This window comes from Ursus americanus, chromosome 4 (genome assembly GCF_024610735.1).
Source record: "Ursus americanus isolate L20-20 chromosome 4, mUrsAme1.1.p, whole genome shotgun sequence".
NCBI lineage: Eukaryota > Metazoa > Chordata > Mammalia > Carnivora > Ursidae > Ursus > Ursus americanus.
In genome coordinates this window covers 61,697,388-61,714,153 of record NC_142130.1, presented here as the reverse complement: position 1 = coordinate 61,714,153, position 16,766 = coordinate 61,697,388, and the positions used below count along the sequence as shown (strand labels likewise).

Here is a 16,766-nt window from a genome sequence, read left to right as displayed (position 1 = left end):
ATGAGAAGCCCCTGTTTATTTGCAGGCCATGTGAATCCTCTCTTCTTGGGAGAAATCTTCCCCATTCCCCTTAGAATGTGATTGCTCAACCGTCAGGAAGTCTGCTTCAGATGTGTTTTTGTTTGCGAGTGCCTCTAAAATGAGGCACTAAGGGTGAAAAGTAGAAAACATTAAAGACCTTAAGATAAAGAACACAAGACCTTGGGAAGAGGTAGAGATCAACACCAAATGAATAAAACTAAGGGCCTAAGGAAAAAAAAATGGGATTACTAACAAAAAAATATCCTTCAAATATTGGCTTAGTGCTGGTCCAGCCAATGATATCTAAAATTAGTTTTATGCTCCCATTTGTTAATTCCTGAGTCATGTACAGAATAGAATTCTTTATGTGGTTGGGTCAGAGGTTAGCAGAGGCTCTTTAAAATTAAGTTCAAATCAGTTCTCTTTTCCTCAGACTTACTGTCTGGAAGATTGTTCCTGTTTGCAAAGCTTAATATTCTTTAAAGTGTTAGGGTACTTTATAAATTTCTATCTTTCCTGCTTAATGTAAAATTAAAAGAACATCTGAAGCTCTTGTTACATGAAAATGCAAGCCCCTAGCAAAAAAAAAAAAAAAAAAAAGTAACTTACAAATGCACTGATCTTCCTATTTTACAATAACAGGTCAATATTACAAAGGACATTTCAATCTTACTTCACTTGTTTCATTAAGCACTGAGTCCATGTTCATTGATATTTTATGTTTTTTCAATTATTTTGTAACCTTAATAATTAACTTAATATTCCATGTTTTCAATATCACAAATACAATAAGGTAGATGTAGAGTTATTATTCAAAGAACATCTAATCTACATAAAGATTTGTTATCACTAATAGTGGTTTTTTTGTTTTGTTTTTAAGATTTTGACAGAAAGAGAGCAAGCGCACAAGCAGGGAGAGCAGCAGACAGATAGGGAGGGAGAAGTAGGCTCCCTGAGGAGAATGGAGCCCCATGCAGGGTTTAGATCTCAAGACCCTGGGATCATAACCTGAGCTGAAGGCAGACACTTAACCAACTGAGCCACCCAGGCACCCCATCACTAATAGCTCTTTTTAAAAATGTAGTTGTAATGATCTAAATCAACAGGATTTATGTTCTTCAAGAAGTCACAAAGAAAAAAGTCATTAGTTGTATAACAAGAATTCTCCATAAGTTAAAAGAGTGAATAGTAGACTGAGTTTCAGATGGCAGCAATGACTGGGGATAAGAAAGTTTCTTGAGGAGGCATTAGAATTTTGATTGTTTTTAGAAAATCATATAATTGAGCAATAACCATGAGCAGTTAAAGCAAATGGAATCACTTATTCAATTAAAAAATATGGAAACTTCAACTCTGTTCTAGGTACTAAAGGAATAGAGAGAAAAGAATTCTTACCTACAAAGTCTAGAACAGAAGATACCAACAATTTCAGTCCAATTTGAGAAATGCAATGAGTAGAATCCAAGATGCTTGAGAGCAAAGAAAGATTCCTAATCCAGTACTCACATTTTGGGGGGAGGTAGGGTTGGACAGGGTCCATTTAAGTATGAGTGACCCAAGCTACATGTACCATTGATTGTAAGCTTCATATGTATATGGTAAAATTTTTTGGTCTGTTTTGTTACTTTATTCCCAGTGCCTATAACCGTGCCTGCATACATCAGTTTGCTCAAAAATATATTTGGTGGAAATATATTGTTTTTCCTTTGGAGGCTATACTAATTATTCTTTTATGATTGAATCTACCTAAAAATATTATGAACCTTGGGACCTATATAGTTGTTCATTGGAATGGGGAAAAGTAAATATATTCAATGAAGCAACCAACAACTTTTGGAAATATCTCACAAAGCAGAAAATATTCTTGAGCCATTACTATTTTAGTCCTATACAAGAATGTACCTGTAAATAAAGGGGCGCCTAGTGGCACAGTCAGTTAAGCATCCAACTCTTGGTTTCCACTCGGGTTGTGATCTCAGGATCCTGAGATCGAGCCCCACGTTGGGCTTTGCACTCACTGTGGAGTCTGCTTGAGATTCTCTCTCCTTCTGTCCCTCCCACTCGTGCTCACTCTAAAATAAGTAAATCTTTAAAAATAATTATAAATACAAAACCAGAACCACACAGGTTCATTGGTGTATGTAAAGAAAAGATTAACTAGAATCTGCAAAAACAATGGAGCTCCCCTTGCAACCACAGAACAGAGGAAGTTCAGAGAGCCTTCCAACAGGAAAGGACAGAGGCATTAGCCAGACATTTGCTAGTCTTTTGGATTTGTTTAATAGGTTGTTTCTGTTAGGTGTTAATATAAGTCAGAGTGGAAGAGAAAGTTTTCAAAGTTATCAAAACTTTCCTCCTAATTGCCAGGAGACTAATTACTGGACACTGTCTTGGTCCCTATTGAAAATAAGATTCCCTAACAGAAATACATGATGTGGGGGAGGAGAGATGGGCAAAATGGGTGAAGGAGCAGGAGATACAGGCCTCCAGTCACTGAACAAAAATCATGGGACGAAAGGCACAGCATGGAGAATATAGTAAATGACGTCGTAATAGTGTTGTAATAGGACATGGTAACTACACTTGTGGGGAGCATAGCATGATGTATAGACTGATCAGATTACTACTAAGTTGTACAGCCAAAACTAAGTTGTACACCCAAAACTAACACTGTTCAACCATACTTCAATAGAGAAATAAAATCCAAGACAGATCTAAGTATATAATATACTACCATCCTTAAAGGTATTTTCACTGTGGGGGGAAAAAAACAGATAAAAAAGGTTAAAAATTCATTCTCATAATGAAATCCTGAATGCATGTTTTTGAGCAAACTTTAATCACAATCCTGTCAAGTATTTAAAAAAAAAAAAAAACCCACTTTTAAAGGCTGAAAACAAAATGCATGAGCCCTGCTGGCATTACAGAAATAAAGAAACATGAAATTGTCGAAAAGACAATGGGCAGATAGCCTTCCCTTGATAACTATTTTTAGTTGCAGTTAGAAATACGTTTTAAGACTCCATTTCTGTTGGAGTTAGGTCATCATGGCCTTATAAAAACAGATTTTCTTTTTGAATTTAGGTATTATAAGAGTTCTCCCTGCCTACCTAGGAGTTCACCTGTCATTTCTCCTGACTATCCCATTTTTATACATGACATATTCACTTTAGAAAGTATCAGAAAAAACTCTGATAGTTGCCTTTTAGATAACATTTTCTAATTAAATGTTGAAATAGGATCTAAGGTGAAAGATTCATCTAACTTGCTAGGTTATTTGGTATGCTCTTGGCACTTTTGAAACTAAAGTTAGAAATAACTGCAGTGTCTTATCAGTCATATGCTTGGTAACACTATTATGCTATTTAAAGGAAGTGAGAATAAATCTCTTATGGGTGCATATATGGCATTTCATGTAGAAGAAAAAAAAACTTCCATGTTCTTATCTGTTATACTAGACCACTGACAGAGGACATCCTAGGGGTATATAAAACATTTAAAAGGCATGATCAACGAAATTTGGCTTCGATATTTTATTAAATTAAAATACAGTTTTCCATGGGCGCCTAGGTGGATCAGTTGGTTAAGCAACTGCCTTCAGCTCAGGTCATGATCCTGGAGTCCCAGGATCAAGTCCCATGTTGGGCTCCCTTCTCAGTAGGGAGTCTGCTTCTCTCTCTGTCCCTTCCCCCTCTCACGCTCTCTCCTACAAATAAAGTCTTTAAAAAAAATTAGTTTTCCTGATTGCAACTAAGTTTTAACAGAAAAATCCTTGAATCGAGGAATTTTAGATATTTCATCTAAATTAAAAAAAAAAAATCCATACATGCTATGGCCTTAACTTGTAATTCTGTCCTAAAAATTCTTCAATGACTCATTTAAATCCTTTCTGCTCAAATTCCACTTTACCATCTAATTAGGGAAGTCCTAACTATAGGTCATCTCACCCAAGACAATAAAAACAGCTTTCAGCCATCTGTAGTTAGCAAAATTTTTTCAGTCCTTGAGTAAGCCACACTTAAGCAAGCAAACAATTTATGTTGATTCTATGGTCAGTAATGAGTTTCCGTTTGTATCAAAAGTCATCAATGTCCATGATGAAAAAGTGTTTCTGAAGTATGCAATTCTTTAAAACATCAAGAACATAGCTGGTGTTTATAGGCTGCTCATGAAGCTCTCAGTTGGGTTTATGGTTAAGCCAGAGTAGTCTCAAAAGGAGCAAGGAAATCAAAAGGTGGATCCTGGGACAAACTCCTGGCTGTAAGATTTTATTTGCTTTTTTACTTCTAGCCAAGACAAACTTTTACAACCAAGTGATTTGAAAATTAGAACCAATGGAGTGACATTTCATTGTCATGAGCCTCGAACCTCCCATTTCTCCATTTCTCTGACTCACTGGATCTCAGGGTTTTCCTGACTAAATGCCTGTCATCCCGGACCTAATACGCACAGGATAAAGACCAGTTTAATCAGAGTTATCTTCTTGCATGACTCAATAATTCGGTGGTCTGATCTCAAAGACTCAAGTTTAAAAATCTAAGTTTTCTCCATGAATTTCATATCTCTTCCTAAGGGAAAAAACTGACAAAACTGTAAAATTAAGAAAAATCCGACACATAAAGCACTCAAACCTACTAAATTCCTTTCACTAACCAGCTGACAAAGAGTCTTCAGAAATATACAGGATACTTTATTGGAACATCATTTCTTATTAAAAGAAAAATGGGATTTGGAATAACAGCCTCCTATCCCAAAGGGATATGGAGAACTCTGTGCTCTAGATGCATAGACATTTAATACAGAAATAGCATCTTGATCTCTAGCAATACTGACATGCAAAATTTAACCTTTTAGTAATAAGTATATCAAAACCACCATCTAGGATATTAAGCTAGAATAAATTAAAAAATTCAAATGAATTCGTCACTTGTGGTTTCTTTTTAGGAGTCATACTTTCAAATTTCTCTTACCTTCGACACACATATAAGAGCTCAAATTCCTTTTGTATTGACTTGACTTCTCAAACTGTACATAATTATGCATAGACAATCTTCCTCTATCCCATGTCCCATTGTTAGTTGTCAATTTTTCAGTCCATTTTTTCCTTTGCTGTTGTTGCTATTTGTTTATGAAGTACTTTTGACTTATCTTTATCAAATCAAGAAATTACATCAGAAGCTCTGGGAACAACCACTTAAACTCCTTATCAACATGGTAAAAAAATCATTAAGTTTTAAAGGTATCTGTGGCTCTCATCTCGTCCAATTCCTTCATTTTACAAATAACTGAATTGAAATTCAGAGACAGATGTACCAAAGGACACACAGCTGATTAAAATAAATAGAAACCAAGTTCTTCCCATTTAGTATAGAAATAGTAGCATGTTATCTGCACTATTTCCCACATGATAGTCTTGGGTTTGGGTTTTAAGATTTGAGAGAGGGAGAGAGCACATGTGTGGGGGAGGGACACATGGAGGGAGTGGAGAGAAAGAATCTCAGACTCCCCCACTGAGCACGGAGCCCAGTGTGGGGCTCTCTCTCACCATCCAGGAGAACGTGACCTGAGCTGAAACTGAGAGTCAGATGCATAACCTACTAAGCCACCCAGGCACCCTATGATTTTTTTTTTTTAACAAAATTAAATAATCACCATTTTGAAAATTGTGTAAGTTTCTACAATGCAGAAAAACTTTGATATCCATTCTATTTACCATACTTATCAATAGAGTCAATTTCAATATTTATACCTGCCTAATCATTGGTCTATTTTACATAATGGCTTCAAAAATTTGGATTTTAAAACATTCCATAATTACAGAAAATGGAAGTTGTTATGGAATCATGTTACATCATTTGTGAAATATTTTTCATCTTTACAAATCAAATTTGGTAAAACAGCATCTAAATAGAGGAAGATAACTTGTTCTTCAGAGAGCTCATCTAAGAATACTAAATGGCACTTTAAGACATAGTAATGTACAGATTATAAAAATTAATAGTATATGTATTCTTCAATAAGTAATTTTCTTTAAACATGTTTTTCAATTAGGTTCAAAATGTGCTAAGCAGACAACTTAGTCTAAAAGCATAATAAATGCTGTTCAAACTAATGCCTTCCTTTTAAGCATGAAAAATTTTTCAATCTACAGAAAAGCAATGCATATTAAGAGATGTGTTAAAAATACAAGTGAATGTTTACTCGTGTTTTGGGCTACAATAATTGACAACGATTTTCTCATGTTTGCTGATAGGGAGATATTTACTTAAATGCTCTTCAAAAGTGTTCACTTATGCATACTTAAACTGAAAATCTTCTGTGGTTAGAGAAAATAAGGAGGTAGCATATAAAACACTTCTCAAAGGGAAAGATGCAGTGGTACCGACTTGATCTAGTTTTCCCTGTGAGCTAAGATAATGAATTTAATGGCCAAGTTAGCTCACTGGAATTCTATTAAGCATTTTTCTTTCTTCAAGTCTATTTCTCTGAAAGTAGGGGAGATTTAGGAGGTCATATTTTTTTCTAAATTTATCATTTGCTTGTCATTTTATGAGTCCACATAAACTAAAACCGTGATTTTTGGAAGATTAAAAACCGTATACCACATTTCCTGTTATATTTCCAGCTCCTGGAGTTCATTACATATTTCCCATTCTAATGGCTGCTCTGTTCTCCTAGTCCTCAGAATCACCACCTCTAACGCATTTCCTTCTAATCATTGACTAGAGGGAAAGAGGATCTTATGTAAATTGTTCACCTAATGATTTTACTCTGTTAAGAAGCTTTCCTTGTGTGACATTTAACAAGAATCAAAGGAAAATATGAAGATCTTAGATTTGAACATTCTGCATTGAGATTTTTTCCCTTGACTCTTATAGTGTCTAACAGCTCTCATTTAAAATCAGATAAGAAATTTATGTAAAGACAATTTTGTGATCTATTACCACAACTCTTACTTATTACGGCATGACACTTGATAATGCAGTACAGATTTGTCGACTTAATTTCATAATTTTAGGTTTGACAAACATTCCCTTAGAGGTATCCAATGACACCCTAATTTCACGTTTGTCCTTACAACTATACTTGTCCATTTTTTATGCTGTATTTAAAAAGCACTATTATCTATGTTTGGGATATAGAAATGTGAAATCTGACTAAAAACATCTAATGAAACAGACACATATCAAGCAAGTTTTTCCAGGAAGATAGTATTACATTTTTTTTTCCTGTGAAATGCAACATTCATGCAGAACTTGAGGGGGGAAAAAAATCAGAAAATTTGTGCATGGCAGACATTGAGATAATTCTGATTCATTTATGGAGCTAAACTCTGCTGTGAACACTACTGAATAAAGTATATGAAGCCAGGGAAACTAACCTCCTGAGTCTTTCAGCCAATCACAGTTAAATCTTAAAAGCAGTATTTTATTCAAGAAACAAAAGGCAGAAATTAAACTTACCAAGGTTTTAAAACGGAAATGTTTTCAAGGCTTTATGGTTAATACAGGGTCCAGACCAATGATATTACAGATAATGAAAGCTGAACTCACATTTTACAAACAGAAAATAGACTTGCAATTCAATAGGTATTTGTAAGGCTATTTTCCCACTGTGCTGTAACATCTATAGAAATGTCACCTACAACTCTAAGGCCCTTTTAGGAACATCTTAGAGGTCATAATGTAGGGCAAGTTACTGTCTGAATTCTGATTTTTCAGATCAAGTTTTTATGTGCATAAGCTCAAATGCATATGTGTATGTATGCTTATACACGTATTTCGACAAGTACACATAAGCACAAGCCGGTTTGACTGCAAACCTTTGGGGCTTCCAGCATGGCCATCAAGAAATTGGATGAAACAAAATGAGAGGGCAAGGGAGTTAGTGCTCTATGGGGTAAACTTTGATTAATGCAAGGTGGGAACATTAGCTTCTACTCTTGCTCTAGTCTGGAACAAGGGGCAGTACCTCCTTAGAGCCCTTCTAGGAGAGTACTGTGGACCAAGTGAACATGCCTGTAGAGTGACCTGCTGCAGTTCTTCCAGCTTATGGAATAGGGTCCAACGTAAGTATTACATTACATTGTTTCTTTGCCTCAATTTTTATTTTTTTATTTTTTAAGATTTGAGAGAGAGAGAGAGAGGGAACACAAGCAGGGGGAGTGGGAAAAGAAGAAGCAGGCTCCCAGCGGAGGAGCCTGATGCGGGGCTCGATCCCAGAACGCCGGTATCATGCCCTGAACCGAAAGCAGACGCTTAATGACTGAGCCACCCAGGCACCCCTCTTTGCCTCACTTCTTTTAAGCTTATCCTCACTGCCCTGGACGTGCTCTTCCCAAATCAAGAATGAGAACTTTAACCCTGTCTCAAGTTCTGCTTTTCTTTTTCTACTGCAAGTGTTTGTCCATAATCGGTATCAGAATGAAAATCAATGCACTGCTTCCTTCCTTGAGAAATGCTTTTTAAAAAAAAGGAACAATGTGCTCAGTGTCATGGTTGATATACATGCTGGTAGAAGTTCCTTAGCTTATTGTAGACTGGTAGCAAAGTGGCTAACAGTCTGTGGGTTACCCTTTGAAAAACAGGGTTTCAGAGGATAAAGTTGTGTGTGCGCGCTTGCCAAACTAAGAGTAAAGCAGAAGTAGCTTTACTGGAGAATTTACATATTTATGTACCTTTTATACAAAACCTAGAAAGATTATTTCACACTAGTGATTAAAAAAAAAAAAAATCACAAGGTCACATTTGATAGCCACTGTTCGGTATTCCACACAATCTTTCTTGATTTTCCTGACACATTTTTCTTATCTGTTTTCCATGGGACTCCAGGGATAAATTCATAGTAGATATCCTATGGCTTTTAGGATTGTGAAGTATACAGTTTGGCATACAGTTGCATAGAATCTTTTAGATAGCAAATTAGGAAAACAAGGCCATGCTAGTTTACCCGTTTGAATTTAATTGTCAAAATGCTCATTTAAAAATAACCTTAACACAAAGGATTAAAATTGATTATAATTATAGTTGGAGAACTTTTGGCATATAATCACAATGATGTCAGATTTTTTAAGGTATCAATGATTGATGTGTAATTTTCCTCCTGAATCTGCACCATTTTCACTTTCAATACAGAAAAATATGATAATATAACAAGTAGTGATGTACTGGCCAAATTAAAGATTACTTTTTGTTATACTTTAAATGTTTCTATAATTACAGACACAGCTGTAACCCCAAATTTCCTTCTATAGTCTATTCCTTCTGTTTCCTATTACAAGCACGAAGATTTAGATATGTGTGCAAGTAGGCTTTGTAGATGTTACATGTATGCTTCTATAATGTTAGGTTATGGAAAATGCAAAATTAACATATATTCTATTGCTAATATTTTTCTGCAAATAACCTTTATGCAGTATTTTGGACATTCAAGATAACATCAAATGAATAGACTATCATTTTTAAAAAATATAATCACTGAGAAAACTTGATTTCCATTTTTTCCCCCTCTATCGTATGCAAAGATGCAGTAAGCATCCCTACACATGTGTTCTTTGCAGAATTACTCAGGATAGATCCTGAAACAGGATTCCTGTGGCAGGTGATAGGTACATTTTCAACCTAATCAAACATTACCAAGTTGCTTTCTAGAGTCTACCTACAGTTAAAAGTTGACCTGATCAAAATTCATCCAGAATATTTAAGATTTAAGTGATCTAGTAGTATAATTTTTAAATCATTAACCTATTTCAGTTCATACATTTTACGATTTTAAAGACTGTGCCATTTTCAATGACTTTATGTGGAAAAGACCTGATTATTAATAGAATATTTTGAGAGCCCCCTTCATTTACATATTAGGTCTATAAATTTTATGTGAAGTTAAGACAAGTTTTTCCAGTGGCCAAAACTGTTCCATCTATAAGCTTCTGAAACTCCTTGTCAAAAAGCAAAGCCATTCTATTATGCTAAGCAAAGTCAGAGAAAGACAAATACCATGATTTCGCTCATATATGGAATTTAACAAAACAGATGAGCACAGGAAAGAAAAAAAAAAAGAGGGAGGCAAATCAAGAACATACTCTTAACTACAGAGAACAAACTGATGGTGACCAGAGGGGAGGTGGGGGGAAATAGGTGATGGGGATTAAGGAGGTCACTTGTGATGAGCATGGGCTGTTGTATGGAAGTATTTAAACACTATGTTGTACACCTGAAACTGATATTACACTGTGTTAACTGGAATTTAAGTAAAAACTTAAAAATCAATTGGAGGAAAAAAGTAGAGCCACTCAAAATTGTAGGGCTTATGAAGATTTTAAAATAATGATTTCTTTTAGAAATGTGAAAAATACCAAAAATTAAATTTGAGTCTGATTGCTACTCTTCAATAAATGGATTAAATTTTTTCACCAACTGAAAAGATTCCAGAACCAAAATCCATATGTAGACATGAGGTCTTTTTTATTCAAAAGCTTGTTAGAACAATTCACATAAATTAAAAACTCAAGTCAGACTGTAGCTTTTAAAGCACATTCTATAACTACTAATATCTTGTAATACCAATTAAGTGCTTCTTACATGCTAGACAGCACAATAAATACATGTTGTACCAGCTTTCATTTTCCCCAGACCTCCCTTCCCACAGGCCCTTCTACAATACATTGTAAATCCCATCAACAGTTAGGGTCTACTTGCCTTCCCTTTGAACCTGGAAATATTTGTGGTGGCTGAGAGTTGAGAAGAAGTGATGTTGTGGGACTTCCCAAGGCTGGTTTAAAGCAGTTTTGCCTTGCTTGGAAGTCATGCGCTCCAGACCATTACAAACAATGATACAGTAAACATCCCTATATATGTGTTCTTTGCAAGATTTACTCAAGACACAGCTTGAAGTAGTTTTCCTGTGGCATGGGATAGGTGCATTTACAACATAAAGTAATGCCTAGACTTCAGTCATCCAGCCCAGGTGCCAGGCATGTGATTGAACAAATCTTGTATCATAGATTTATCCTCAGACTTTGAGTCTCCCAAGTCCCAGACATTGTGAAGCAAACAACTCTTTCTGCCATGCTATGTTCAAATTCCTGACCACTGTATCTGTGAGAACAAGGTTTCGAGCTATTAAATTTAAATAACTTGTTCTATGGCAACAATAACTGGAACACATGTGGTAACCTTTTAAAGTCCTAACAGTTTTTTAGATTAATCCAATTTTATCAATGTGTTAAGAATGCTTAATGGTTTCTAACTAAAAACTATACAGGTTAATCATCCCTAACATTACTGTAAATGCCTCCATTCCATTTATGGCCTACTAGAGTATTGGGGGTGGAGGGGATAAAACTTATTAAAAATATTCATGAAAAAAATGTTCCACATAGAATTTTATATTTTACTGAAAAATCCATACTTCTGTCAATTCCTCTCAGAAAAATAATTGGAGGGGCACCTGGGTGGTTTAGTCAGTTAAGCGTCTGCCTTTTTGGCTCAGGTCATGATCCTGGAGTCCCAGGATCGAGCCCCTAGCTGGGCTCCCTGCTCAATGGGGAATCTGTTTCTCCCTCTCCTGCCACCCCTCCCCCAGCTTGTGCTCTCTCACTCACTCTCTCAAATTAAAAAAAAAAAAAAAAAAATTTGGATAAGCAACACAAGCAGCAGAAGAGACATTTGGGAAAGGTCAATGTATTCTAAACTAACACCTTTAGCTTTCCAAGCTGTTTATACCCAATCTACTGGACTACATCTGCAATTAGAGGATTCTTATTCAAATTGACACTTGGGAAGTAAAGTCATTATTCTAAGTCTGCCCTTTATAATAAATTACACATTTTATTACAATTTTACTATCAAGCAAAACAGATTCAAGTATACTTTTAGTCAAATCCATAAGTTAAATATTGACAAATGACATGTAATCATCATACAATGAAATGCAAAGACCTACCCCCAACATTGGGTACACTTTTATCCTTTCAAAAGGTTAAACAAAGTCTGTATTGGGATTTCAAAAAGACTTACAGTTACGAGGTCATTAAGTGTATGGAGTTTATTGTGGGAAAGAGACTTACTTTCACCTACCTGGATCCATGAAGTTCTCCCGAGTTTTCGTTACCTTAACGTGAGCAAACATTTCTATTGTAACCACCTTAGTTCAAATCATCAACACATTGCCAAGTTAATGCAAAAACATTTGCACGAATCTTTATCAGTGCCCCCTCAATCCTATTTCCATCAAAAAGCCTAGGATTTTTAGAGCACATATTTTTAGAACATAAATCAAATAATGCTGCTTCCCCTGCCTTAAGCTTCCAAACAAAATCCTAACAAAAATAGGAAAAAAAAACCAAAACAAAACCCAGCTCTTACCCTTGCCTGAATTTGGCTTCCTGTGAGACCTCTCTCCCCTTCCCAGCCATACTGTGGTCCTTCTGTCCCCACTGCTCACCAAGCTCCTTCAACCCTTGGGATTTTTGCAGTTTTGGGGGTCTCTATTCAAAGGCTCTGTCCCCATTCAGAGCAGTGCTCTTTCCGGTTTCATTTTTTTGACTGAAATGTCAGTCTCCATTTCAGAAAAGCTTTTCTCAGATATCACGATCTAATATTGCTCTATAGACTCCCACTTCGAGGCACTTTTTACCAACCCACACTTTTTGTTCTTCCCTAGTACTTAATGGCTATCAGAAATTACATTTTGAATTTACTCATCTTCTGTTTACGATCTAACTTGAGGAGAATATAAGTTCCATGAGAGCAAGGTCCTATACCTTCCTTTTCCTCCAGTAACAAATAATCATCTGTTCAACAAATGAAGGACTGGAAACACAAAACACAAACTGATTTTGTATAGAAGTGTGGCCATCAGTATGGAGAAAACAGCTGAATGGATACAAACTCCAACTAAAGCTATAATAAGGACACAGCAAGGGAATAATTTCTTCTCCTAAGAACTACTACTCAATTGCAGATCAGCCCAAAATAAACAGAACCTTTAAACTCATCTTTTGTAAATCCAGGACTGTTACAAATAGGTTGATTTTATGTCTATTTTCAACTGTAAAGTATTTTATAACACCATTAAAGAAAAGGATATTGACATTACACATGTATGTACATAAATGTTGCAGGTTGAACTAAATCCCTCCAAAAATATGATCAGGTCTTAATGCCCAGGACCTAGGAATAGGACCTTATTTGTTGTGGTTAATTTTATGTGTCAACTTGGTTGAGCCACAAGCCCAGATAGGTGGCCAAACATTATTTTGAATGTTTCTGTGAAGTTGTTTCTGGAGGAGATCATCATTTAAATTGGTGAATGTTGAGTCCATTGCCCTCCATCATCAGGGTAGGCCTAATCCAGTCAGCCGAAGGCTTGAACTGGGGGGAGTTGGGGGAGAAAGACTGAACTCTCCCTGAACAAGAGGAAATTTTGCCAAAGACAACCTTCTAACTTGAACTGTATTATTGGCTTTTCCCCGGGGTCTCCAGCCTGCTGCTTTGCCCTGAGGTTTTAGATTTGCCAGCCATGACCTCATGAGCCAATTCTTTAGATCTTTTCCCTATGTATACACAGGTTCTATTGATTCTGTTCTTCCGGAGAACCCTAATACATTTGTAAATAGGGCCCTTGCAGATGTATTCAAATTAGAATGAGATTATACTGAATTAAGGTGAGCCCTAATCTAAGGACTGGTGTTTTGGTAAAAACTGGTAAAAAGAGGGGAATATGCACATAGAGACAACAGGGAGAAAGCTAGGTGACAAAGGAAGCAGAGATTGGAGTAGTCCATCTACAAGCCAAGGAAAGGCAAGGATTTCTCATCAGAATTTCAGGGAGAAACCAACGCTGCCAACACCATTTCAGACTTGCTCTTCCAGAACGGTGAAAGAATACATTCCTGTTTTAGGCCATCCGGTTTGTGATAACTGGTTAGAGTAGCCCTAGGAAACTCACACAAGACATTAAAAAAAAGGTTTCAAAAGTATTATGATGTACTCTCTGAACAGCAACCACAAAAAAATTGAGAACGGATTTTGGAAGTGAAAAGATCAGGTCCAAAGGTAACATGTATAACTCATTAAGCTCTATTCTCTATGTTACTATACTGGCAATGAAGATTTCACCAAATAAATAAAAATAAACCACTACTAAGATATATTTTTGTTTTGCATTTTAGACGAATTTTTAGATTCTAATTATTCATGTGTTTTACACCAAACTTTCATGACTATTTTAGCACAGTCTTTTGTTTCACACAACTCCTGCTCTTGAAAATCCCTCATGACCCCTTAGCATTAGTAGAACCACATTCTTAGGGCATGAAAGAATATCCCAAACAGAAGCATTCATTCAGAGACAGCTTAAGCAAAGTGAACTCATAAGGCAGTTATGCATTTGTTAAAGTAATTCTATAGCTAACATGAAATGAATTCTGATTTGCTGAAATAACTTTTTTCTACTGGCCCCAAGATAATTATTCTAATGTTATCTTGACCTTAGCTATTCAGACCTTCACCCAGAAAGGTTAATGTATTAATCACTATAACTGGGTAACAAATTATAATAAACTTGGTCACTTACAACAACAGAAATTTATTCTTTCAGCTGTGGAGGCCAAAAGTCTCAAATTAAGGAGCCAGCAGGGCCGCCCTCCCTCTGGAGGATATGGGAAGAATCTCTTTCTTGCCTCTTTCAGCTTCTAGTGGCTGTCCCTATTCATAGATTTGTGATCAGGTTACCTCCTCTTTTGCCACCTCTGAGGACCCATCATTGGAATTGGGGTCCACCTGCAGAACACAGGATTTTCTCACATCCTCACCTCAAAATCCTTACTTGCAAGTGCAAATAATTTTTTAAGTTATATATATACACATATATATACACACACATATATATACATGCTGTTTTATTATGTTCAATTAGCCAACATATTCTTTTTCATATTCACAGGCTCCAGCAGTGAGGATATGGATATATTTTTGGGAGGTCCACATTCAGACCACTAAGTTTTACTCCTGTATTTCTCTTTAATTTGCCCCTCAACTCTGGTAACCCTTTATTCACCTTACAGGAGTTATCTCTTGAATGATTTTATTTTGCATCTGTATCATTTGACACAATTAGCAACAGGTTTTTTTAAAAACTCTAATTAGGAAATGGGCAGAAACAGCTTTTATCAAAGACGACCACACATAAAATAAAAAGACCTTCACTCCTGAAACCAATATGACACCATGTTATCTAGAATTTAAACTTGAAATAAAAATTTAAAAGAAAAAATAAAATAGACCTTCAGCATAGCAATTACAATATAACATTTTATACAGCAAGTCCACAAACAACTGAAATTAAAACACATTCCCGAACTGTAAAAAAGATCTACATAGCACACGTCCGCGTGTATTAATGATTTTTCCTACTTGTTTCACTTTATAGCTAGATCCCATCGATTTTCTTTCCGTCCTTTGTCAGAGCCTACTAAATGCTACTGGGCTTCAAATCTGTTCCTTTCATATTCCTTATCTCCTTTAATGACCCGCCCTTAAAAATTGCAACTCTACCATTTTATTCGCCTTTCCCCCGCCCCGCATCCAGTCATTTATAGAATACCACGAGTTTTACCTTCTAAATGTCTCTCGAATCCATTACATTCTCTCCAGCTGTCCTCCTTATTTCCCGGGCTGCCTGGTTCAGATATCTGTCACCTCTTATTTAATTGCAAAGGACAACCTGAGACTCCTAGCTCACACAAAGACCCAGGACTTCCTGCACAGTCGCCAATTACCGACCCGTTTCCAAACTACAAACCCACTCATTCCGTTCCCTGACTTAGAAGGCTCCCAGGTTCCACACTCACAGGCTAAAGTTATTCTTCATGACACACTCACGAGCTCTTTCAAAACCTCCAGCTCTCCCTGCCGCCCACCACCTCCAGCTAAACAGGGGCTTCCACTCTTGCCCAAGAGGTCCCGACTTTTTTACTGGTGGGTTTCCAACTTGAAACACGCAGCACTGCCCCGCTCTTCATTCTCCTCGTTTAGGGATAAACTCCTGTTCCCATTTCAGGAGACAATTCCAACAGCTCTCACTCTATGACATCCGCTCCATCCGTTCTTCCTGACGGCGGTAAATTTTTACATACAAAAATAGGGCTGACAAACGTTACTCACCTACCCTCGGCTCACAGCTTCCAGAGGTCAGCGGGTAGAAATCGGAAACTGGCCGCCGCACACGGAGGGCAAGAAGCTGAAGAAAGAGGAACCTACACATACAGCTTGTCTCCGCAAAACCTGCGGACCCATACGCCCGCCCACCAGAATCTTGACTTTATATAGAGGCCTTAATGGGGTTTAGTCCTGTACGTAGTCCATGTGATGTCAATAACATTACGCTTTCAGGGCTGCATCCTGCTTGAAGTGGTCTCCGCTGTGGAAAAGGTAAGCGGAGAGGTTCATTCCAGGGACGGTGAGGGGAAAAGAGCGTCTTATTGCCCCGGATCCAGCTCCGAGGTCAGCTGGCGGTCATGTCCTCTGGATGACCTCCTCTAACACCTGTATGGCCTATTGTTCAAGGGTTGAAATAGTTTCATTTGGCTTTATAATTAATCAGTGCCGTGAGTCCTCAAGAATCTTCTCAATGATCGCAGATGCCAACGTCCTTCCTAAAGGAGAAATATTGGATATTTCAGAGGAGCCGCAAGAATTTGCCCCAACACGATTCTCAACATCGATTCTGATTTGTTGATGCCA

General features: G+C 36.8%; 1 protein-coding gene across 2 annotated transcripts in view; it reads right to left on the bottom strand.

Moving 5' to 3' along the window:
* POU1F1 (POU class 1 homeobox 1) overlaps positions 1-16,436 on the bottom strand; it is a 305,780-nt gene extending 289,344 nt beyond the window's left edge. For both annotated transcript variants that reach the window (XM_045785668.2, XM_087861717.1), the window contains exon 1: positions 16,188-16,436. The gene's annotated coding sequence lies outside the window, so the exon portion shown is untranslated. The remainder of the gene's footprint in view (positions 1-16,187) is intronic.
* Between the last annotated feature and the right edge of the window lie 330 nt (positions 16,437-16,766).